This window comes from Toxorhynchites rutilus, chromosome 2 (genome assembly GCF_029784135.1).
Source record: "Toxorhynchites rutilus septentrionalis strain SRP chromosome 2, ASM2978413v1, whole genome shotgun sequence".
In the NCBI taxonomy this organism is placed as follows: Eukaryota; Metazoa; Arthropoda; class Insecta; order Diptera; family Culicidae; genus Toxorhynchites; species Toxorhynchites rutilus.
This window is the reverse complement of record NC_073745.1, coordinates 216,512,158-216,537,527: the sequence shown is the minus strand read 5'-3', so window position 1 is coordinate 216,537,527 and position 25,370 is coordinate 216,512,158. Positions and strand designations below refer to the sequence as shown.

The following is a 25,370-nucleotide window of genomic DNA, read 5'->3' as shown; positions in this document are numbered from 1 at the left end:
TTAACCCAAGAACGAAGAAACGGATTTAAATAGTCAGTATCAGGACTGATGCGTCTTGGTCTGCATCAGGTTTATATGTCAAAAAAGAATTTATAAACCACGAGTATAGATTACGTACATGAAAATAATTTCTGTGGGAACTTGAGTGTTCGAAATGATTTATATCAATATATCAATTATGGGTGGGATGAAGTTCGCTGGGTCAGCTGGTTTGTTCATAAAAACGAATTCTGTTTCAAATATTGGACATTTTCGGATATCTTATATTGTCAGTCACCTCCCTCTCAAAAATTTCCACGTGGTATGTTCGACTATAACACCCACTCTTCTCCACCCATGAAAACCATAGAACACCCCCCTCCTGCCTACTGGACGGTGCCTACGCTCTTCAGTAATGATGCTTCTCCCGCTTCTGATGATAAACCATTTATTTTTTGGTATAAGTTATCTCAGAAGTTCAATTCAATAAGTGCGCACCTTTGCCCCCACTATGGGGCAATGATGCGCATTTGTCTTTTTGTATTAAAATAGTTATTTGTCCAATTACAAACACAACTCGAGAAATGCTTGTACTATGTTTCGAAGGTAATATATATAGTTGTGCTCCCGTGGCCGAGTGGTTAGCGTCAAACCTAACATGCCGGGGGTTCGGGTTCGATTCCCGTTCTGGTTGGGGGAATTTTTCGTCAAAGAAACTTCCCCCGACTTGCTGTAATTGAAGTAATCAAATATCTTGACGTACTTCTGGTCGAAAAAATTAAATAGAATAATTTTTAACATTTACAAGTTGAATTAAGTAAAACCCTATAAAACGAGCTTCAACTATAACAAATAGTGCTTTCAAAAAATTGTTCCAAATTAAAAGCAAAATCATTGTTTCCGTTTGGACATTTCATCGCTTGGATTTTCTTTGATGTTTACTAATAGTTTTTTTTTTAATTTGAAAATTTGTATCATTCAAGGTGTCTTGGGCTTAATGTTAATTAAAGTCTATGGGTTTTGTAAATGAATAGACATTCTCTAAAAACCAAAGTACTAAATCACAAATAACTTACCTTAAAAAAATTTAAATATATGAATTATGTTTAATTGTATTAAGGAGTCTTTTTTAATTATTTTTTCAATACTTGGTTAACATTGAACTTTTATCCAATGTACATTCTTCAAAATAAATTGAAAAGAATTTTGTTTGATATTTCATGTTAAAATGATTAAACGCTTTGTATATTCCTAGATTTTTCGCTGAAAGCCAAATGGATCAAAATATTTGCATGTATTGAGCATCTCATTTAATCAATTACAGAGCAGACTGACAATGCATTTGGGCACAAATTTTCGAAATTCACCTAAAACAAACTGACGGGAGAAAGACGTCAACATGATTTCTAGTCCCATTTTCAATTTTTCATTAAAAAGCGCGAGTATTTTGAATTAAATTCAAAAGTTGACTCAAGTTTATATATTTTTAAATGTTTCTTACAAATTTCTAATATGTATTTCCAAAAAGAAAAAAAAAGTGATTCAAAATGTTCCAGTGTTCTAGTCAGAAATTTTTTCTCAGTACAACAGTACAGTCCCTTTCCTTCCGATTCACCCACGCATGCATTGCTAACAAATGGCACAATTATGTTTTCAACAGATTTTTGTTTCAAATCCACATTATGTGGGTTTTTATTGAGAACTGAAAACAAAATTCCATTGTAAAACAAAAACGCTGACCAAAAAGTTTCGGGCGCTTACGAGTTGACACGAGTGCTCGTGCTGAAATCATTATCCAGAGCGAAATACGCACAAAAAAACATCTGACGAAAAATGGAACCAACGATGAAAGCATATGTTTGGCATCAGGCACTGGCACTGACTGCTTATTTCAATTCATTCCCCAGGTGGTAGCATTAAGCAAAAGAACCACGACGACATGGATTCGATTTTACCTTTCTCTCTCTCATGACATTTATCCATTCACAAAGCCAAATCTTTTTTTTGCTCGCCAGCACCGCATCATGTGCTGTCCATGATAGGTCCTGAAAGGCCAGTAAGCTTGCCCATGCATTGGCTGGCTGGCCGGCTTCCTGGGTCACGGCGAAAGCTCTCTGCTCGGCTTGTCACCACTGCTGTTCATCATACAGCGAGACCGAAAAACAACTCTGAACAGCGTATGCAAAAGAGTTAAATCACTGCCACCCTTCAGAGCATCAGAAGCGGAAACGAACGCGACTACCGCTGGTAAATTGTTATGCATAGTTGTCCGGATAGCATTTTAAATTAAGTCAATTATTTCTGCAGCTCTGTTCGGGATTGCAATTACATTCAAAAAAGTATGAGGCAACGAATCCACACCGACAATGGCCACGTTGCCACGGTGAGGCGAAAATAAAGTATGCAATTCACACTTGGCAAACAAACTGCTGTTTTTTTATGAATCCGCTAATATGATTTTATGTGCATGAAAGTAATTGCCAGGTATCTTTCAGTTATCTTCTTTTTTACAGTCCAGCTTAAAAAATGGTTTCATCAAACCGATTGGAGAACAGCTTGATGGATGCACCAAATAAGTTTTTCTGCAGTTACGCTCGAACAAAGCACTCGTAAAATAGAGAGCAGGGATAGTACTCCGATATACCGTTCTGAATCATATTTCGGACACTTTTTTCTAACATTTTGAAATGCTTAATGCACTGATAATATAACTATAAAATTAATATCACAATTGCTTCTTTAGCGTATTCCCTTGGTTTCACTATCATTTCATATGAGAACAACATTTGAATTATAACATAATAGGCAAAAATCTATCAACACTACACACTATCGTTTGTGTTTGACGTTTGTTTAGCGTGAGCACGTAGAATTTACCCGTTCATCAATATTAAAATTTCTCTCGTGTTTCATCCGTTGTCATCATCTTTAACAGTTTACTGTGATTGCATGGTAAGTGTTTCGCAGTTGACTATAAAATATAATCAAGTGTAATGTAATTTTCGTTCAAAAAATTACAAAATGAAGTGTCCGAAATTTGAATTCAATCTGACCGAAATTTGATTTAGTGTCCAAAGTTTGATCTTTATTCGCTTCATTTGAAAAGCATTTCATTCGATGATTTTTTTTATGTTTTCAATCAAATACGTACCAAAGTAGAAAGCTTAGAAGCATATTGAACTAATTTATTGAATATATCAACCAAATAATACCTGTGCATAAAGTTTAGGCCTTTTTTCTGCATCATATGCCTTAAGCGTCCGAAATATGATTCAGAACGGTACCTATCATGTATCATTTTACGATTTTCCCACCCCCAGCAGCATAAAAAACTGAAAACACATAAAACCAACTGAAGGAAACGGAGATTGTTATCACCTAAACTGCAGTAACAACAATCGTAAGCCGATCAAAGAGAGATTTTTCAGTCAGTTCGTTGCACTATCAGTTCGTTCCATCACGATGAATACAAGCGATAGTCGCTCTAGGATTATGGATTTACCATAACCAAACTTTTTTTCACAGCTTCTTCACTTATAGATTTTTCGGATGAATTGTCAATTGCCTATGAATGTTAAAGACTTCTCTATTTTTTAAATCGACGAGTGAAGTCGATTTTTTGACATAGGGCAAAATCGATTTTTTGACATAGGACTATGTCGTTGATTTCTATATATGGGGGTGGTCACTCTACGAAAGATGTAACAACTCATTAAGAGTTTTCAAACGCATATTACTGTAAATCGTTATTACGACAAATGTTGTGTTATATACCATCAGGTACGAAATTTATCGCTTTACTCCCAACGCAACGAGCAATCTTTTTACCTAAATCGGGCGTTAGCTCACAATGTGAGTTGACGCGTATAATGAATTATTCTCCACTAGCTGACCCGGCAAACTTCGTCCCACCCAAAATTTATTTTTCGTTATCAGAAGGAGGAGTGTCGAACCACTTAAGAAACGTTTCATGTCTCCTAAAACCTCCACATGCCAAATTTGGTTCTGTTTGCTTGATAAGTTCTTGAGTTATGCACACATTTATGCTTCATTTGGATGGTAGCCCGCCATAGAGAGGGGGAGGAGTACAAACCCCTCAGAGAGAGGGGAGTTTCTATTTACCATAGAAACGTCTCGTGTCTCCTAAAACCTTCGCATGACAAATTTGTCTCCATTTGCTTGAATAGTTTTCGAGTTATGCAGAAATTTGTCTTTTATTTGTATGGCAGCTTCCCCTTAAAGAAGGGGGTGGAGTGTCCAACCACCATAGAAACATTTATTGCACCCTAAAACCTCCACATGCCAAATTTGATTTCGTTTGCTTGATTAATTCTCGAGTAATGCAGAAATTTGTGTTTCATTTGTATGGCAGCCCTCTCTTAGAGAGGGGGGAGGAGTGTCTTACAACCATAGAAACATTTATAGCACCCTAAAACCTCAATATGCCAAATTTGGTTTCGTTTGCTTAAATAATTCCCGAGTAATGCATTAATTTGTGTTTCATTAGTATGGCAGCTTGAACCCCCTCCCCACCCCAAAGAGAGGGGGGAGGATTATCTAACCACCATAGAATCATTTATTGCACCATAAAACCTCCACATGCCAAAATTTGGTTAATTTATTCTCGAGTAATGCAGAAATTTGTGTTTCATTTGTATGGCAGCCCTCCCTTAGAGAGGGGGGAGGGGTCTCAAACTATCACGAAAACTTTCTCCGGCCCCAAAAACCCGTACATACAAATGTTCATGTCGATCGGTTCAGTAGTTTCCGAGTCCATAAGAATCAGACAGACAGACAAACAGACAGACAGAATGACAGACAGACAGAAATCTATTTTTATACATATCTATATATATTTCTGTAGTCATAGATTTATTTGTGTAGATCTTAACTATTTATACTTGTATTTAAAATTGATACAAGATGACTCCTTGTCTTCTGCATAATTGTATAAACAGAATAAAAGGTTAGTAATGGCTTTAATGGTATTTTTGTGTACATTTTTGAGCAGAATATGGTTCCGGTTTCTACCACGTTTCTCATCTAACTCGTTTAAATGATACAAGTTCATACAGAAAACGGTTTTGTAGGGCTTCCATTTGATGAATCAGAAAAGAAAAAATACACATTTTGAACCATGAAAAAACTCAATTCAAATGCAATTACTACACACAATCACAGTCCTATGTCAAGATCCCGTCCGTGCCCCTAGGCCCAGACCCATCAACTTTTTTTTCTTCATATTTCAGAAGTTTAGACATTCCAGTCAAGAATATGCCATTGGAAGGATTTTCCGAAATTCATATTATTGACCGAATTTTATTCATTTTAGTTACGTGGTAGCTCATCTGGCACGATCTTTTGAAACTTATTTTAAGGTCAGTGTGAAGCACCCGCGGCCGAGTGGTTCGCGTTTCACATTATCATGCCGGGTTTTCGGGTTCGATTCCAGTTCTGGCCTGGGGATTTTTCGCCAAAGAAATTACCTTCAACTTGCACTGTGGTCATGCGTATTCTAGAGCTTGCCCCTCGTAATACATTCAAGGCATGTTATTTGGCTTAAGAAAGCTCAACTAAGTATTAATAAATGCCGCTAACTAATGCATACGTTGAGACGGCAAAAGTTCCACAGGGAACGTTAACGCCATTCAAGAGAGAAGAGTGAAGAGGTGAAGCTCCCATTTAACGAGAATTATGAATCGAGGTGGCCTATAACCACATGACGCGATCACAATCGGCCGCGGGTTCTCGCAAGCAATCATGTGTTACACTGATTGCCCGGTTAGTTTGTAACATAGGATACGATCCTATAGCAAGGTCCGAGGTTTCAAATGAAAACTTCTGTTAATTAATAGAGTTCAGAATCGGGCTTTCTTCTATTTTTGTTTTGCTAAACGAAAAATCATTGATAAAAACACAAAACACACAAAACACCAATATTCTAGCACCTTAAATAAAAAAGTTATCAAAACAAAATAATCGAGATCAAAACGAAATAACAAAACGGATAATGAAGTTGCCTTCTAAATGGCAACAAGTTTGCGAACAAAACGGCGCATATTTGACTTAAAGTTCCACATATTTTTAAGTATGTGAAATAAAGCGTCAAATTTCGATCAGAAATACGACATTTCTTTTTCCCCAACCCTATATTTTCAGTTTTTTGGATGAAAACAAGGAATTTAATTTTTGATCACGTCGGGAAACACCTTTCTTACATGAGAAATAAATATTATATACAGAGAGTCAGGTAGCTGACCCGAAATCGCTCACGAAGTGGTAGAGCATTATGATGAATTAAAAAAAATCATTTTACGCACGTGGTCGAACCTAAACAATGATAGAGTTATTGACCTGCTTTGTTTTGAACTTTTTGCCTTAAGTTGGCTTCGATTCTTAAAGTAGAAGAATCTGTGCCTTGAGGCACGGACGACACTTGACGAAGAACTTTGAGGGCAATTACTTTTGAATTGAGTTTTTGTAACTGTTCCGAAATACGTAGACTCACCTCATACAATACTCCAAATAGTGGCTCCAGAAAAAAACCGATTGTTATTTGAACTAAACTAAATTTCAAACGGAAAATGTAGTGGTTAAAAAACCCGGATAATGAACTGAAACCAATAGTAAGCTAATAGCAAAATCAAATAGATATTCCAACAATAACATTACATTGTCTGGATTTCTTGTATCGATGTTCATAAATGTGCTTTAAAATCCTTATTAATAACACCGTCCCTACAGATATATTAATCGATTGTCGCCTATTTTCATTAGTTTATTGAATTTAGCTTTTAGGATAAGAAACCATCATCATTCTGCGTATTTTTAAACTTAAATTTCAATAGCTTGCTTGCCTCGGCGATATTATCTTTGTCTGAAACATTACTTGTGGTGAATCGTAATAATTATTTCGCCAGGTGAATCGAATACGATACCCTATGACCATGAGTGCTCCCTCGTGAAATTTGTGTAGATCCCGTAGTGAACTGATCCCAACAGATGCTGCATATTTATATGTAAGGGAAAGGGGGATAGAGAAGTGGGTTTGGGGAAGTGTGGTTGGCTAAATGAAATCATTAGTACTTCTTCATAAGATATTGCGAATTGTTATGCCTGAGTGTACACTTTTTAATTTCTCAATCAGCAGCCAGTTTAGTTCTTCCAATGAAAAATATTTTCGACATTACTAACGTACTCAATATTATATCCTAAAGGGTGTGTCACATCAAATTGCATCACGGAAAAAACGCTGTAGAAATTCGCCCAGTAGACCGATCCTTTTGAAAATTTTAGACAGTAAAATAAAAACTATTAAACAACTTTTGGCATTTTTTTTTATTCATACTTCGAGCCCAAGCCCGTATGCTCGCACCTTCCTCTTTACCCCGTCCATAAGGTTCTGTACAACGTCAGGTTGTAGTTTTTTTTTTGAACAGAAATCCATTTTCTCTTGAAGTCTGCTTCCGATTTGACAACTTTTGGGTTCTTCCGGAGGGCCTGCTTCATAATCGCCCAATATTTCTCTATTGGGCGAAGCTCCGGCGCGTTGGGCGGGTTCATTTCCTTTGGCACGAAGGTGACCCCGTTGACTTCGTACCACTCCAACACGTCCTTTGAATAGTGGCACGAAGCGAGATCCGGTCAGAAGATGGTCGGGCCCTCGTGCTGCTTCAATAGTGGTAGTAAGCGCTTCTGTAGGCACTCCTTAAGGTAAACCTGCCCGTTTACCGTGCCGGTCATCACGAAGAGGGCGCTCCGCTTTCCGCAAGAGCAGATCGCTTGCCACACCATGTACTGTTTGGCAAACTTGGATGGTTTCTGCTTGCGAATCTCCTCCGGAACGCTGAATTTGTCCTCTGCGGAGAAGAACAACAGGCCCGGCAGCTGACGAAAGTCCGCTTTGACGTAGGTTTCGTCATCCATTACCAGGCAATGCGGCTTCGTCAGCATTTCGGTGTACAGCTTCCGGGCTCGCGTCTTCCCCACCATGTTTTGCCTTTCGTCGCGGTTAGGAGCCTTCTGAACCTTGTATGTACGCAGGCCCTCCCGCTGCTTGGTCCGCTGGACGAATGAACTTGACAAATTCAGCTTATTGGCGACATCCCGGACCGAACTTCTCGGATCACGTCTAAACTGCTTAACTACGCGCTTGTGATCTTTTTCACTGACGGAGCATCCATTTTTGCCGTTCTTCATCTTCCGGTCGATGGTTAGGTTCTCGAAGTATCGTTTTAGTACTCTGCTGAACGTGGATTGGACGATTCCCAGCATCTTACCGATGTCCCGATGTGACAACTCCGGATTCTCTAAATGAGTGCGCAGGATTAATTCACGACGCTCTTTTTCGTTCGACGACATTTTTCCAAATTTACGAAAAATTGACAGTGAAGCATGGCCAACGTGATCTATACACTCTTATCTAATTATAAGCGAAAGCTGAAGATATAATTCCTAAAAATTAAATTTCTACAGCGTTTTTTCCGTGATTCAATTTGATGTGACACACCCTTTACATGATAGAGACGTGCATTGAGCAGGATATGATTAGACAGAAATCTTTCTAATAGTATCTCTATCAACGTTCACCCCTTTAAACCAGGCTATCGTCGAAAAGTTGTGAACAATTAGTGCTTGATATCGGCAAATGTAAAATAGTTCCTAGTATGCATCGACTCACCTTGTCTGTCACGAAAAAAACCCTGTAAAAACGAAAAAGGAAACCAAACAACAGAGTAGAGACGGGAAATGCAGTTCACTTTGATAAACGGTTCAGTCGCTAACCGTTCACCTAAATGAACCAGTTCTATTGAACAGTTCTTTCGCGGTATCAATACCGGTATCAAGAACAACATCAAATGTTAGTTTTGAACCTAACAAACATAGACAGCTTCGCAGCTATTCATGCCCTAACATTGATATCGTTAGATGAGATAGGTCAGTTTTTTCCCTCCACTCACTCCCATCCCGAAGAAACTCTCACTTGAGCTTCTTGGAGTTGGGCTCCATTTGATTCAAAACATATAAAATTACAAAACATTGAAAATGTTAGTAGGATGGAAGTGAGCGACAAACTACTAAAAGACTGACATTTAGATCTCAGTGAAAATATTATCTCTTTTAAGGGATCCAATTTTAAATGATATTGAGTATATTGGGTTGGGGAAAAAGTTATCCATTATTTTTGGGTGAAAATAAAAACTATTTTTCATATGCTTCGGATTGTCCAATTTGGGTCAAATATGCACCGGTTTGTTGGAAAAAGGTAGCTATAATAACTAAAGCAATAGATTTTTACAATCTTCTCTTGATCCCAGTTTCTTATCACTCTGATAATTTTCCAATGCGAGAAAAAGTTTGTAATCGCTTGGTGCCAGGTCCGGACTATATGGTGAATGCATTAAAACAACCCAATTAAGCTCTCGGAATTGTGTGGCCTTGCGTTGTCCTGATGGAACAAAATATCTCTTCTGTTGTCCAATTCTGGACGTTTCTGGTCAATCTCAAATGGTCAATTGGTTGACAGAAGATATCCTAATTTAATATCCTAATAAATTGATGTTGAACTAAACATTTTTTTAACCTTAAAAATAAATTTGAAAAAATTCAAAAATTGTTTTTTTGAAAATGAATTGAATTGCACGTATTTTACTGTTGCAGTGTCGGCACACCATTCACAATTTCAGCGGCCTAGCTTGCATTTTCGCATTTATAAAAGAAAAAGTGCGAAATGTACCGAATTTTCTCTTTGTTGACCTCCATTGTTAACACCCCGTAACTCACAACTGAATTGAACAAGCAAAAAAAAGAGAAAAATATTTTGCTTTAGTGTGGAATGTCATCTTTACAACGAGCCTAAACTCAAAATTGTATGATCGATATCACGCGAGATATTGATTAGGCGTCGAGCACAAATTACGTAACGCGAGTAGGGTGGGGGAGGGGGTCAAAATTTCGTTACTCAATGTGACATAGGGGGGAGGCGTGGCATGTAGCCATGATCGTTACGTATCAAAATTCAATTTTTATTCCTAAATAAATTCACGGGCCCCTATATGCTTTAGCAGCTAGTTTCGATTCTGAGACCGAATGATGTGTGTTTCCTGACCCTGATAAAGCACGTGTTTTAATGGATTTAACAGCAGTCAGTGAGCAAGCACCGATAGATGCATCTCGAACAGAGTTACAATATCTACACAATAATCTGTATTTCTACAGATTTTTTAGACTTTTTTACACCAAAATTATGGATTTTTTTTTGTGTTCCATACAAAATTAACAGATTTTTTAAAATAACGTTGCAATAATGGCTTTAGGTTGATGAAATTTTTCCATCTCACCTATTTTATTCATATAGCGTTATAATGAATGAATAACATCGTTTATCCTTTTCCTACTAAAGTACAGAGAATGTAAATTCAAAAAGAGCATCCATACTGTCGTGAAAATTAATTTCCTTTTGAAGTATATTTCTCAATGCACATTTCAAAGCGAAAAGAAGGGATCAAATCAGTTCAGGAAATATTAAAGCTAGAACCAAAAATACTGAATTCGCCCGCTCTCACTGAAATCAGTCGTTAAACATAACCTAAAGATATTCAACTACGACCATAATCCTATTTTCCTGTTTGTTGAACTAGTTTTTGCTATTGATTGTTAAATTAAACAAAACAAACTGAAACACCTGAATTCACTCAGATAAATTCGGACAGCAGATAATTTTATCTTACTTTTTTGTGTAATATATGCCAAGAATACATCAAATCTGATATTCCAGGACTAGGCTTTGGAGATTTAGAAAGGCATCGGAAGATATTTACATAGGTGTTGAAAATGTAGAAATAGAAGCTATTGAGTTGGGCGCGAACAAAACAGTAACTTTTAGGACCATCTGCTGAACCATCAAATTGTTGGACGAATGAAGTTCGAATAACAAATAGAAACTTAAATAAAACCATACTCGATTAAATTGTTTAGAATGAAAAAATCCTGTTCTGTCCATACCCTCAACATTAACTATATAGTAACTTTATGTGCCCCTCTCAAGCGTTGACACTTCCCCAGTTCAGCCTTATTATGCTACCTCTTAATACATCACTGTCATTACATTTTTGTGTGTACTTGAAATGTATCATAATGAAGGTATTTACAAGGTAACTGAATAAATCTCCATTGCATCTCAATAAAGCAATGTATTTTTACTACAGTGTATATGTTTCCAGGGATTACGTGGATACCATCAACATCGTCTAATCAATGACTTCTATGCCAATCGATAAAGTGGAATTAGTAAGATATTAAGCCGACTGCTTTTCTCGTCACTTGAGGACATCCCAGAGCCTTTTGCAAGTAGTGAAATGTAACGACAGGAACTGCTGCATTGAACCAAGAAGTAGTGTAGATCAATATCAATTAATATGAGTCCATGTTCCTCTTAGCTTAACGCCGGATGGGTTGAAAGTACCAATCCCAACTCAATTCCAATCCAATGTCAGCATTAATTTTCCGTATATGTTTATTCAAAATGCTATGAACTTGTCGAAAGTTCCTCTGATGTCACTACTGAGTTTTTTCTTAATTTGTATGGAATTGATATTTTTTAAATACATGGAAGAAAAAGTTGTTTCTTCTTTAAAAGTCGTAAATTTTATGTAAAAATATATTTTTCTCGCCCGAAAATGCTGTATTTAATAATTTGATTCGTATTCATGTTTAATATTAGTTCAATCAAAGAAAATGGTTATAACAGGTACACGCAATAGACCAAACAATGGATTGTAAACAACGAATTTTTTTTTTGCCTTGCCACTAGAAGATTATTTGTTTAATCCTTTATAAGGCAGTGGAAACCAGGCAAGAAATCGACTTCAACTTCAGAGAATATATTCCTTACATGCAGGTATGGGCAAAATCGCATCGAAATTCGTTCAACAACACTCATTCACAGATAAAACTCACCCTTCTATTCTCCGTTTATGCCTCACTTTATTTGAGACAGAAAACATTCACCTATCATCTTCGCAAAGTTCATTCTCGAGTTGAACGGAAAAATCTGTCTCGATTCCGCTCATCTATTCTCAGAAATTTTTGCATTCCCTCATATGCCTCTCGGAATGATGTTAGATGGTGATAGAATCAAACCGGAAACTTTTGCTTGAGCCAGCGATTGTCTCTGTAAAATCATTCGCTTCACTCAAATAGCAATCATTGAGCCTCTATCGCAAGTAAAATATAGGTAGATAGTTGGAATCGAGTTGTTTGCTGTGCACTATTGCAATGACTTTTTTTTTGTTTCTAGTATGAATCGATCTAAGCCAACGTAAAAGACCCTATTAACCTCTTCTCGTTATATTAAATGCGTCTCACATCAAGTGATTTCACTAGCCTGCTGAGCGTTCTAGCACCCTATGTTATTCAAGTACCCACGAGTGAAACTCGATGTTGTACGGGAATGGGTTAACGCAGGTTATTGGTGAGCGGGAAGGTGGATTCATGTGCACTTGAATGCTGGCAAAGAAAAGAGCACAAAATAAAATCATATATACACGCAGATTCAGTCTATTTTGACTCACTCATTATTTTGTTTCGTGCGATCTTTCCAAAGTAGTATCTATTCAATGTTGTTTTCCACTCTTTGTTTTGTTATGTTCACTATCAGGTCCAAATGAAGATGGTAGTGGAGTGTAAAATGATTCATGTGCAATCTCACGATTGCTTGCTGCATTAGTTCATCTTAAATCTGGACACATTAAAACGGGTCTATCTCGGAGCTATGAGAACAAAATAAAAATGGTATGTACTCAAAATGTAGGTCTTTTATTGCACTTTAAAGGAAAAATAACAAAAAAATTATTCCGATGTGGTTTTGATGAAATCTCGAACTTTTCGGCGAATACCACTCATCATAGTTTGGACAACCTGTTCGCTGACCTCAGCGGCCATTTTGTTCCACCATCTCTTCATCTCTGTTGCATCCCGAATCGTCCTACCATTCTTCTTCATCTTCTGCTTGACAATTGCCCAATATTTTTCGATAGGGCGGAATTGAGGGCAGTTGGGTGGGTTGATGTCATTTTCGACAAAATCCATCCCGTTGTCTCGATACCACTGTAGTACCTCTTTGCTGTAGTGGAAGCTTGCCAAATCTAGCCGAAACTTTACTGGTCGTTTGTGAGATCTAATGTACGAAAGAATACGTTTTCTCGGGCACTCCTTCTTGTACATTTTGGAATCCATGGTCTTGTTTGTCACAAACACCGTGGTTTTTCGTCCGCAGTTGCAATTACCTTGGCAGATCAAACACTATCTTGCAAACTTACCGGCAAAAACGAATTTGAACTTGCCGGGGACATCAACCCGACCAGTGGCTTTATAAAATTTTTGGCCTGGAAGCTGCCCAAAATCCGTCTTCACGTACGTTTCGTCATCCATGAGGATGCGTCCGTCGTACTTCGTTAGAACTCTTCCGGGCACGTCCTTTGGCTACTACATTATGCTTCAATGTCCGGTTTGGTTGCTTAATGGCCCGATAAGATCGTATTCCTTAGCGCAGACGAATCCATCCGACGGTGCACCAGTCGGCATTGAATTTCTTGGCGATGTCATAGTCCGACTGCCCTGGGTTTGTCTTGATCGTTCTCAACACCTTCAAATGCAGTTTCCGATCCTTAGTTCCACTATGACGCTTGGTATGAACTTGCCGATCGATAGTATGCATCTCACGGAAACGTTTGAGAACGCTGCACACGGTCGACTGGCCATTTTCAACGATTTCGCGATTTTTTAACCTGACCACGTCGGGTTTTTGACGTGGGTGTCCAAAATTAATTTTCGTTTCGCGACTTCCATCACGTGTAACTTTTTTGAAAAAAAACGAATCGTAATGAAATTTTCAGCACTGATGAAGGAAACCCTCCAAAACAAAGTGCTGTCAAAACATTCTAGATCCGACCACTAGGAGCGCTGTGGTATAATATACAGTGCGTCCAGATTTAAGATGAACTATGCTTTATAATTAGGTGTGGAGAAATGAGCGAATGAACTTTTCCCTACTTGTATGTGAATAACGAAAACAGATGATCCTTATTTAAACAGATCCTCTAAATATATATGAACAAAATAAGTAAGATGAGAATAATATCATTTACATCAAGCCGTAACTATTATTGAAACGTTATTCAAAAATATCTGTAAAATCTGTATGAAACCCAAAAAATCTGTAATCTGTATCTACGGATTATTGGTTTTAAAAATTCGAAAAAATCTGTATAAATGCAGATTATTCTGTAGATATAGTAACCCTGCTGGATACATTTATTTAGATTCACCTTGGGACCAATAGATATCATTGCATTATGATATCCATTTATGACAACCACTTTTCTAAAATAATTCTAAGCAGAATAACAAGGAAGTTGTGCAACATCAGGGAGAATCGCTTAATCGATAGTAAATGGCGTTATCAATAAAATACAACCTCCTTGGGATGCTTTCGTAGTGCCAGCGTCAGTCTTAGTCCCGGCGTTTTTGGGAGGGGGTGTGTGTTTTCATATCCTTGGGTACGAAAGTGACCCCGTTGTCTTCGTACCACTCCAGGACATCCTTTGAATAGTAACACGGAGCTAGATCCGGTCAAAAGATCGTAGGGTCCTCGTGTTGTTTCAACAGAGGAACCAGACCCTTCTGTAGACATTCCTTGAGGTAGATCTACCCGTTTACAGTCGTGATAGTCACCAACAGCGAACTCCGTTTTCCACCTGAGCAGATCACTCTCCAAATCATGTATTTATTGGCAAATTTTGAAAGTTTCTGTTTGATGTTCTTCCGGAACATCTTGTGTTGGACGATGAAGAACAGCAGTCCCGGAAGATGCCGGAAGTCTCATCATGCGTGATGGACGATGAAGCTTCGTCGTCATCTGCGTGTGTAGTTTCCGGACTTGTGATAGATCCAACTTTTTGGCTACATCCCTGACCGAAGCATTAGGATTCCGCTAAAACGCTTTCACGACACGCTTGTGATCCTGATCTCTAATAGAATATCCATTGTGACTGCATTTCTCCTTCCGTTCGATGCTCAGAGTTTCGTAGTAACGTTTAATCACACGACTCACTGTTGACTGTTGTTTTTCGATGTCCCGATTAGATAGTTGAGGATTTTTCGGGTGATGACGCAAAATCAATTCGCGACATCGCTTTTCGGGTAACGCTATTCTTTCCAATTTTCGAAAAACTGACTGCGATAAAAATACAGTTTGAACAATACACTCTAAACTACTTCTACCCAAATTGAAAAAAAAAAATTCCCAATGGGTAATTATCTACAGCGTATTTTTTTTCGTGATTCAATTTGATGTGGTATGTTAAAGTTTAGTGAAAGGTTTAGGGAAATGAAAGACATTGATCGTTAAAGCCTTTTTTCGTTGTCGTTCGATTGTTAACGCATCACCAAATCGCACAATCACCAAATCACCAAAAGCAACACGGACCAAAATCGGAATAATTTAAAACTGAGCATATAAAAATAGTTTAATTCTAGTGAAATGGTTGCATTGGATAGATTCTCATAATAATGCGATAAATCGGAAGTTTCGAAACAAATTGTGAGTAAAACAAGCAAGCTGAAGCACCGGACTGGGAATGTGATAATCATTTCCACAACTGGAACTATAAGACTCGAACGCTGTAACTACGTTAAGGGTCCAGTGTCTACATATATACTACAACCCGATGTTATACTGCCCAGCATGAGGAAAACGATAACCTAATAATGTTGTTCAGCCAAACTCTTCCTGTCATGTTATGCGAAAATGAATATAGCATGACTTCTAGTGATAGCAAACCACAGCCCATAAATCATCATTTAATTCGCATGGCTGGTGTCACGCAACTATTCTAAGGATTCGGCTTCCTTCCGCTCCGCAAGGAAAGCCTCAAGCATTCCTTGCGTCTTTCGCAGTCCCAAAGAGATTTCTCCCCCAGCTGCGAACATTAATTCACATTCCGACTGTGTGAATCCACTTGCGTTCTCGAATACCGATTATTAAACTCCCACTTAATCAAGTCCTCCCGCGCTCATATCGAATTTTGTTGGCGAAGCTCCAATTTAATTTCGATTCCCAGGCATCGGGGTTTCCCCTTTCAATGGTGAAGGTTCTGTGTGAGAAAGGTGGATGTTTCCGTGTCCCACTGAGACCGTTAAATGCATACAATTGGCGCGTGAATTGCCATCTTGATGGGTGTTTTCGACGGCTGGGTTCGAGGTCGGAATAAAATTTACTTCCAGTACAACTTATTTGTAAAGTTATGAAAGAAATAATCAGGCTCGTCCATGGTAAAACCGTTCCAGCAGAAAATGAATTCATTCGCTGATAAATAGCAGGGCTTCATGTGCCATAGCTGGAATGACACATCACAACTTCTCAGATAGAATTGTGCCCCGTTGTTGGTCTGGGACAAATTGAGGCCATGATTAAAGGGGGGTCAGCCCTTCTTTCGTCGGTGCTTTTATGCTGAAAATTGCTCATAAATGATTATTAACATTTGGTTGGCCCTTTGATGCCACTTTTTTCTGTGTTGTGGTCATACAGACAAGTTGTGGTAAAAATTATGGGAAAACGTTGGAAGCATGGCAGCATAAAATGAGTCATGCTCTGGTGGGCTTCAGTGCCAAAAAAGATAGCTCGCCGACATAGGTTTCTCTGCATTGGGTGAGACGAATATGAGAAGTAAACGAATAGGGATGACCGAGAATCAACTTTTCCAACTTTCCCACGCCAATGCACTTCCAATCAATATGTCTTTCCTTCAAGAAGCAAGAACCCTTCTCAGATAATCGAAAGACCAATTTAGTATAAAATCTCCAGCATCACTAAAATGCCGACTCGTACAAAATCCTGTTGCAGAGAAGAAGTAAAACAATTATTCCCAACAAATTCATCAGCTTCCCAGTTGCAATTCAATCAGCAGACAAACTACTGAAATCCGTGGATTATCCTAATGAATTGCACTGCGTTCAGCTTGCTGCATCTCGAGCAGACTATTGTTCGATTGTGCGAACGTTGCTTCCGTTCATTCCACCTGGGTTCCATCGAGCATCATTCGAAGCTGAGCCGGGGAATGAATCTGTGTGGAAATAATCACTATTTTCTATTTCCAAACCACTGTACACAGATGTATAGTGGAACTCGGAAGGCAAGGGTGTGCATTGTTTCCTGCAGAAGTTTTCATTTTGTGATACCAACGAGTTTATCGGAACCCATTTGCAGCCGGCGGATGATGTTACATCTTTTTTTTCGTAACATAACATCCTCAGCAAAGGAGTCCCGCGAGAATTTCCACAAATTGGAAATGGAGAGCGAACTTTGTTCGAATCAACGGTGGTCATGATGCGAAGCTTTTGTATACATTATTTGACGAAACGATTTGAAAGGTTTTAATTCCCTTTGGAACGCTGAGAGGAAGGGGTGATGCAAACAGATCGATTTCCGTGCGCCTCGAAGAAGTTTGGAAAGTGCGTAAAGATATGAAAATATGCCACCAATTCCCACATGAGCGAAACGTCAAGAATATAAACGAGTTTCTCTTATCAACGCGTTCTTTTGTTGCGAAAAAATGATAGGATTCTGTCACCAACTCCCTATAGCAACACTTTTGTATGTACATTTTCACAATTGTGTTTGCCTATTCCGAATTCATCTATCTCAGTTGATAAACAAATCAAACATCATCTCCCGAAATACGGTTTCCGACATTTTCTTTTATCACCGAATATTTCTTAAAAAATATTTTGCAAATCGAACTTTATCATGTCCAAACTAAAACTAAAAGAAACTTTAGATACCACCCCCCCTACCAATTTACTTTTTTTTTTGTTTTTCTAGTGAAAATCAGGTTAATTTGATGTAGGGTGCCAATAAATGTATGGGAAAAAATCAACCCTGAAATTTCAAAAAGTTACCTTATACAAAATGTTCACCACCTCGAAAAAAACACCCTATGGCAAATATCAGTTCAATTGGACTTAAGGGAGAGTGGCGCAAAGCGGTCAAAGTGAAATTGCATGAAACGTCGAGATCTAGTATCATCTCGAAATTTTTTTTTGTCAAAATTCGACACTGTAGGACATAGTTTTTTTTCGGAATACGTTACAAAAAGTATGGTTTTCGGTGCCAATGAAAATAGATATCTCGATTTTTCATTCGGAACTTGATGCGAAATGTTGATTTGCACGATAATATACCCTATGCAAAATATTAGCTCATTCGAACTTCATTTATTAGTGTTGCAGACGTTAAAATTTGAGTTTTTTGAAAAACGAAAAATCACCGGAAATCGGGGTTTAAAAAAAACTTGTTCCGAAATGTTGATTTGCACGATAATATACCTTATGCAAAATATTAACTTATTCGAACTTCATATATTAGTGTTGCAGACGTTAAAATTTGAATTTTTTAAAAACTGAAAAATCACCGGAAAGCAGGGTTTAAAAAAAAAAGATGCCAAATGTCTTGAAATTTCATGACACATCGAGATTTACAGTTATCTCAAAAAAAAATTGTTTCATTAAAAATTGACTTTTCAGACGGAAAAACGACCAGGAGCCAAAAAAAAAATTTTTTACAAAATTTTTTTTTTAGATAACAGTAAATTCTGACGAGTAATGCCATTTTAAGACATTTGGCATCAACAATTTTTTTGAAAACTCCGATTTCCGGTGATGTTTCGTTTTTCAAAAAAACAAAAATTTTTACGTCTGTGACGCTAATAAATGAAGTTCGAATGAGCTAATATTTTGCAAAGGTATATATTATCGTGTAAATCAACATTTCGCAACAAGTTCCGAATGAAAAATCGAGATAACTATTTTTATTGATACCCAAAACCATACGTTTCGTTTCGTATTCCGAAGTCCCAGAGTGTCGATTTTCGACAAAAAAAAATTCGAGATGACACTAGATCTCGACGTTTCATGAAATTTTGAGACATTTGGCATAAAAAAAATCGAAACCCCCGATTTCCTTTACTTCCCCCCTTGTGTGATTTTTCGATTTTCATAAAACTCAAACTTTGACCGCTTTGCACCACTCTCCCTTATGCCCGATAAAGCTGATATTTGGCATTGGGTGTTTTTTCGAGGGGGTGAACATTTTTCATGAGGTAACTTTTTGAAATTAGAGATGACCATTTTCATTGGCACCCTAATACACACATTTCATACCCAAAAGCTCATGAAACGAAAGTATTACCCTTGAAATTGAGGAGTCTGTAAATGTCAATATGCGACACAATGTGCAACCGTCCTCAGGGAATTGTCAGGGCGAAGAACGCGATTAAGCGCATAAAAAAACAAATTAGACAAACGCCGGCATGACCTGATCGCAATCCGAATGAATTACTTTGGATATTTTGAAACCTGACACATAAAGTTGTTGTAAAACGCTTTCTAAACGAGTCGAAACTCGTGGCACGGGGTTCACACAAGATATTTTATCGAACAAACTTTGACCTTCCTATACTCGCGCATAGGTCTGACAGACCGAGAATGAATGAGGGGCAGAATTAAATGACTATTAAAACTGAATGAAGTTGAAAAAATATTTTCTGGATTTTTTGACGTAGAACTACGTCTTTCATTAAGGGTGTCAAATCAGAAAACAGGTCACGTTTTTATGAAATAAAGTTAACGTTAATAACTATTTTTGCCGCGAACGGGTTTTGGAGATTTACATACTAAACGAATCGGAAATTCCGTAAGATTTGTTTAATATGCCATACATTAGAATCCCCTGGTTAGTAAATGGTTAAAATTCATGAAAACTTTAAGTGTTTCTATTTTCCCATACATTTGTTCTGTCCATTTGAGTGCTTTCCCGAACAGAGATATCAATAACGAGCAACTTATCGACGATCAACGGAGGGGAAATCGTAGGATTTAAAGTTTTCGTGAACAAAGGAAATGAAGAAGAATGAAGGGGAATACTTGCCTAGAGTATAAACAGTGGATCTCGCTGAGGCAAACTTTCATGAACCAAAGATGTAAAGCCCAGACTGTGTCACTTGAACTGTAAAATATGTATTCAAATAGCAAAACATCTGAATCAAAATGCATTTAAGTTGAAGTTGAAGAGGCAAACTTTCATTCGGCATCGGACTGTTGAGTAATCCAGATCACTTTGCTTTCGCTGCGCTTCGATCTAAGATTGGACCCCACCAGTGGTAATCCAACTTGGAAATCGTCGTTTGAATTTTCTGTTTGTTTTCCGCGTTATTCGTATCGTGTGTTCTTCTTTCCGCGTCATAAATTGGACGCTTCGCGTAGTGTGTGATGAGCAAGAAGAAGAGGAAGGCAGGCTCGAGCCCTGCAAAAAACGAACGCATTGACAGGGACAATAAAATTTCAAGGTAAGCGTCATCTAATGATGCACGCGGTGTTGGTGCAGTGAAAAGCGCTCGCACTGAACCGAGCCTTCGCGAATGTGACACCGCACCGAACAACAGTGAAGTTGGCGATTTCGGCGCGTCGGTCGAAAATGTAAACGCCCAGACAGCAACCAAAATCAAGCTCCCCCCGCTGGTGGTGAAGGCGGTCGCTCTTGACAAACTCATCAGCGAATTCGCATCGATGGGTGTTTCAGCAGAGTACAAGCTGTGTGGCATAATTCAGTCTTTTTCCAAGCAGTTAACATTGTTTATTTTCCGTCTTCATAAGGGCTTCGTTGGTGCCTTTGAGAATGCATCAATGCATTAAACTGACATTATGGCGAAGCAGACGCTAAGGTTGTGCACCAAAAAATTATTTGGGAATACCAAGCATCTTGAATGTCTTACTGGAATGTTACAAGTTAAGTTCGAGGTAAATTTTCAATGCATTGACATGAAATAAATTGCGACATACGATTGTTTTGCGAGGGCAAGAATGATTCATCAATCAATTATCGTCAACTGATTCTACAATGAAAAAATCATTTCAGAGATTATTCTACTATAGAATAATATCCGAAGGTATAAACAAGCGACTTATATAAAATAACAGCGTAGTTCTACGTCAACAATGCGGTCGTATCTTGGACACAACCTCCTATAATTTTTTCATCAAATTATATCTCTTTCTTTGAATAAATACCATTAAGGCCTAAAATACACAATAGCAATGTTACAGATACGCGCACAGCCTGTGAGCAAGTATGGGAAAGTTCATTTGCTAATTTAACCACACCTAATTATAAATCTCTCTTGTATCAGCTTGGAATAATCATGGTGAAAAGAATGCAGCAAGTAATCGTGAGATTATACGATGAATCATTTTTCACTCTCCGACCATCTTCATTCGGGACTGAGAGTGAACATAACAAAGCAAAGAGATATATATGATTTTATTTTCCCTTGTATTCTATTCCTTGTCAGCATTCAAGTGCACATGAATCTACCTTCCCGCTCGCCAATAACTTACGTTAATGTGGTCCTTTGGGTTGGCTTAGATCATTTCATACTAGAAACAAAAATTCGAGGGGTTGTATCCGAGACACGACCGCTTAGGACGTAGGACTACGCAATATTTTTTTTTTAATTTGTTGGTTTATCATTTCGGATATTATTTGCGAATACGTCGAAATTTCATAAATAACTCTTCGGTAAAAAGATCCGGGGACTCTGAAAAGGTTTAATGACTTGCGTGGTTTTGTAGAATCATTTCTATTTATTTATCACCGTCTCGAATTGGTTATAATTCCACAGACTGAATCCTTATATTAAATTCTTAATCCTATTTTTAAAGACAGTTTTGGACACGTTAAAATCGAAAAGCAACGATTCTTTCTTGCCTTTGCGAGAACAATACACTTATTGGTCATATGTCGCAGTTTGTTTATTTATATCAATGCACGCATTGCAGTATTTAACGAGAGGCATCTTCCGTGCATCGCAATTCAACAAGCATCAAACATGCGTATAACAGATGTACACAGTTGCAGCGATTAAAATGAAACATCGTGAGAATTACTGTTTATGAAAAATCGTTTCTCGATTCTCGGTCGCAATTGCAATGCCAGATGCACTTCAAGTGAAATATTCGCCAGCGTTCACTGCTTGAGGGGAAACACAGAGGAGATCAATACTCATACACTAGCGACAGCTTACTTACTATGTGAAGGTGTCTTACTTCGGTGAAGGTGAAGCTTGCTTCGCAAATATTCTCTTTTCGCTATCCCCCTTCGTTTCTATTCTGGCGGCTGCATAAGTTGCCTGTTATTGACAGTTCTGTTCGGGAAAGCACATAAATGGCCAGAACAAATGTATGGGGAAATGGGAATGCTTCCAATTTTCATCAATTTAAACCATATACAGACTATGCGATTGTAATGTGTAGCATATCAAACAAATCTCAGAAAACTCGATTGGTATGCAAATCGTTAAAACCCGTTCGCAGCCAAAATAGATAATAACGTTAACTTTAATTCATAAAAACGTAACCTGTTTTCTGATTTGGCACCCTTAATGTAAGACGTAGTCCTACGTCAAAAATGTCATTGCAATAGTGCACAGGAAGCAACTCGATTTCAACTATCTACCTATATTTTACTGCCGCGATCGAGGCTTCAATGATTGCTATTTGAGTGAAAAACGAACGATTTTACAGAGACACCTGTTGGCTCAAGCAAAAGTTTCCAATTTGATTCTATCACAATTTAACGTCATTCCGAGAGGCAAATGAAAGAATGCAAAAATCTCTGAGAATAGATGAGCGGAATCGAGACAGTATTTTTCCGTTCAACTCGAGAACGAACTTTGAGAAGATGATGGGTGAATGTTTTCTGTTCCAAATAAAGTGAGACAAAAAACGGAGAATAGAATGGTGAGTTTTATCTGTGAATGAGTGTTGTTGGACGCAAGGCGCCTAGAAGTAAATCCGAAGGTGGGCCAACTCGCTAAAAGCACTCTTCTGCCATCTTGGAAGTCTACTGTATTTTGTATGTAAAGAAAACACAATACGCTAGTTCCGAAACTCGCTCCTGATCAGTCTGTCTCTTTCACGCTTCAAGCAAATAATTCCCCTTCTGCTTTCTTCCGTACTGTTTTCATACACCGCTCCCCTAACCAACATAGTGACGAAACGGCCTCACCTTAGGATATACTTCTAGGCGCCTTTGTTGGACGAATTTCGATGCTATTTTGCCCGTACCTGTCAGTGAGTAAGTGAGTTACGATTTTCACGCGAGTATAGGAGTGTTAAATATACATTTTCGCCCTCACGCTGTCAACTTCTTCAGATATTAGCCATATTGCTTTCAGCAGGATTCGTTCTAGGCTCATTATGCAAATAAAATAGACAAAATTTTGTTGGCCTGTTTTGATCACATTTTACATTAATGACATTAGTGATATTCTAAGTTACACTCGAGAATATTGAGTATTCATGTTACTATAATAAATTTTGACAGATCGCACTTAACAGTTAATGTATTTCCATTTCCTGTGTCGGACTTTTAGCAAAAGTTTCATTTAATTCGACAGAATGTTTATTTGAATACATTGAGAGCTTTTCTCGAGTGATGTTTGATATAGTGTTACATATCGAAAAATACTATTGTTTTAATATCTATCAAGTGATACGAAAGCGGAATTCACATGTTATTATTAATTAGATACACATAATCATGAATAAGGCTGAAAGTCAGATGGATCGGCATTTTTTATAATTTTTACATCTGTCTACAATATCCAATTCAAAATATCAGGAGTTTTATGCAGAAACAATTTTTTTTGTTGTGTTGTAAATTTTTCCCCTACCGTATGCATGAAAATGTTTACACCATCGTACAAATAGGGTTTCCGTTTCACCTGTGGATTCAATGCTTTGGAGGAATTCCACGCCAAATAGATCGGCCGCCGATCTGACTCTCTCCGATTTTGTTGAAACTTGGTACTTGTGATGGAAGCTACCTAAAATCACAATTTTCATTATAATACTAGCTGACCCGGCAAGCTTCGTTCCGCCCAAAATGGATTTTTTCGTTATGAATACCTTCAAACATTCACGTTTTCTTGCTAAGCGAACGGTCTTTGGTCCAATCGCAGAACTTTTGATCTTCTGATTGACCCTTTACAATTTCCTTTTACTATAAATTTCCTAGTACAGCGCGGACTCGATTATATACAGTTTTTGATTTCTTTTCACTTTTTTTTCAATTTTTTTTATTCGATTATATACAGGATTCGATTATAATCCTGTATATAATCGAATAAAAAAAATTATTCGTTTTTTTTTTTGCATGTATTCTTTGTTTTTTAAAATAAAAGAGGAATTTGATTTTTGATTCATCCGCTTAAAGTCAGAAAACATTTTTCTCAAATGAAAAAAAAAAATTTATCCAGATTCTCTCAGGAGATGATAGATAATCATATTTGATAAAAAAAAATCCTCCTACGCATATGTTCGAATTTCAACAATGACAGAGTTAGGGAACTTTTCTTTTGTTTCGGACTCTGTTGCCTCAAACTGACTCTACATTAAAAAGTACGCTACGGAAGACGATTCTGATGCTTTCATTTGAAAGATGAGAAAGTTTAGTACAGGATATAGTAGTGGATGGGGGTCTTCGTAGCCACTTGGTTACGCGTTCGCTTACTAAGCGATCGATCGTGAGTTCAAACTCAGAGCCCACAATTGACCATCTTTGTGTTGTTATAGAATAACTACGTCCACCACACCATCATCAGCGATGGAGATCGATCGACAGTGGAACAAAGATCGATTCATCCATACAACTGCTCTGCTCTGCAAGAAACGTCGGGCTTGCTGTTCTATGAATAACCCAACCATGATCAATATCAACTTTCACCGTTGTCCGGTCTGCTGAACAATGGAAGAACAGAAAGAATACCCTTACGCCTAAATGGCTACTACTGTGTAATTTACAATAATGTAATGGAACAGAAAACCTATCGCCTAAAAGGCTACTACTACTGTGTAATTTACAATTTATAGAAACATAAACATTTTTACATGTACACGATTAAAACCCGGCTCTGTTACAGCCAAAATGCTAATAAGCCTAATAAATATATAAATAAATAGGATAAAAAAATAGTAGTGGAACAACAAAATTAGTGGATATTTGAAATACATATTTGAAACACAAAAAAAAAATTCCAAACTGTATATAATCGAGTTCAAAATTGTATATAATCGAATCACATATAATCGAGTCCGACCTGTTCTTCTATCAAGACACGTCATTTTAATATTAGAGTATCTCTTAAAGAGGGGGGAGGAGTGAGTGAATCATCATAAAAAACATTTCTTGCTTCCTAAAACCTGCATATACCAAATTTGCTGAAATAAATGCATGCATGAAAAATCACTACTTCCCATGCTCAGCTATGTGAAAAACT

General features: G+C 37.7%; 1 protein-coding gene across 7 annotated transcripts in view; it reads right to left on the bottom strand.

The window, feature by feature from the left end:
* Positions 1-25,370, bottom strand: part of LOC129771454 (transient receptor potential cation channel trpm) — a 338,130-nt gene that overhangs the window by 291,521 nt on the left and 21,239 nt on the right. The window lies entirely within an intron of this gene.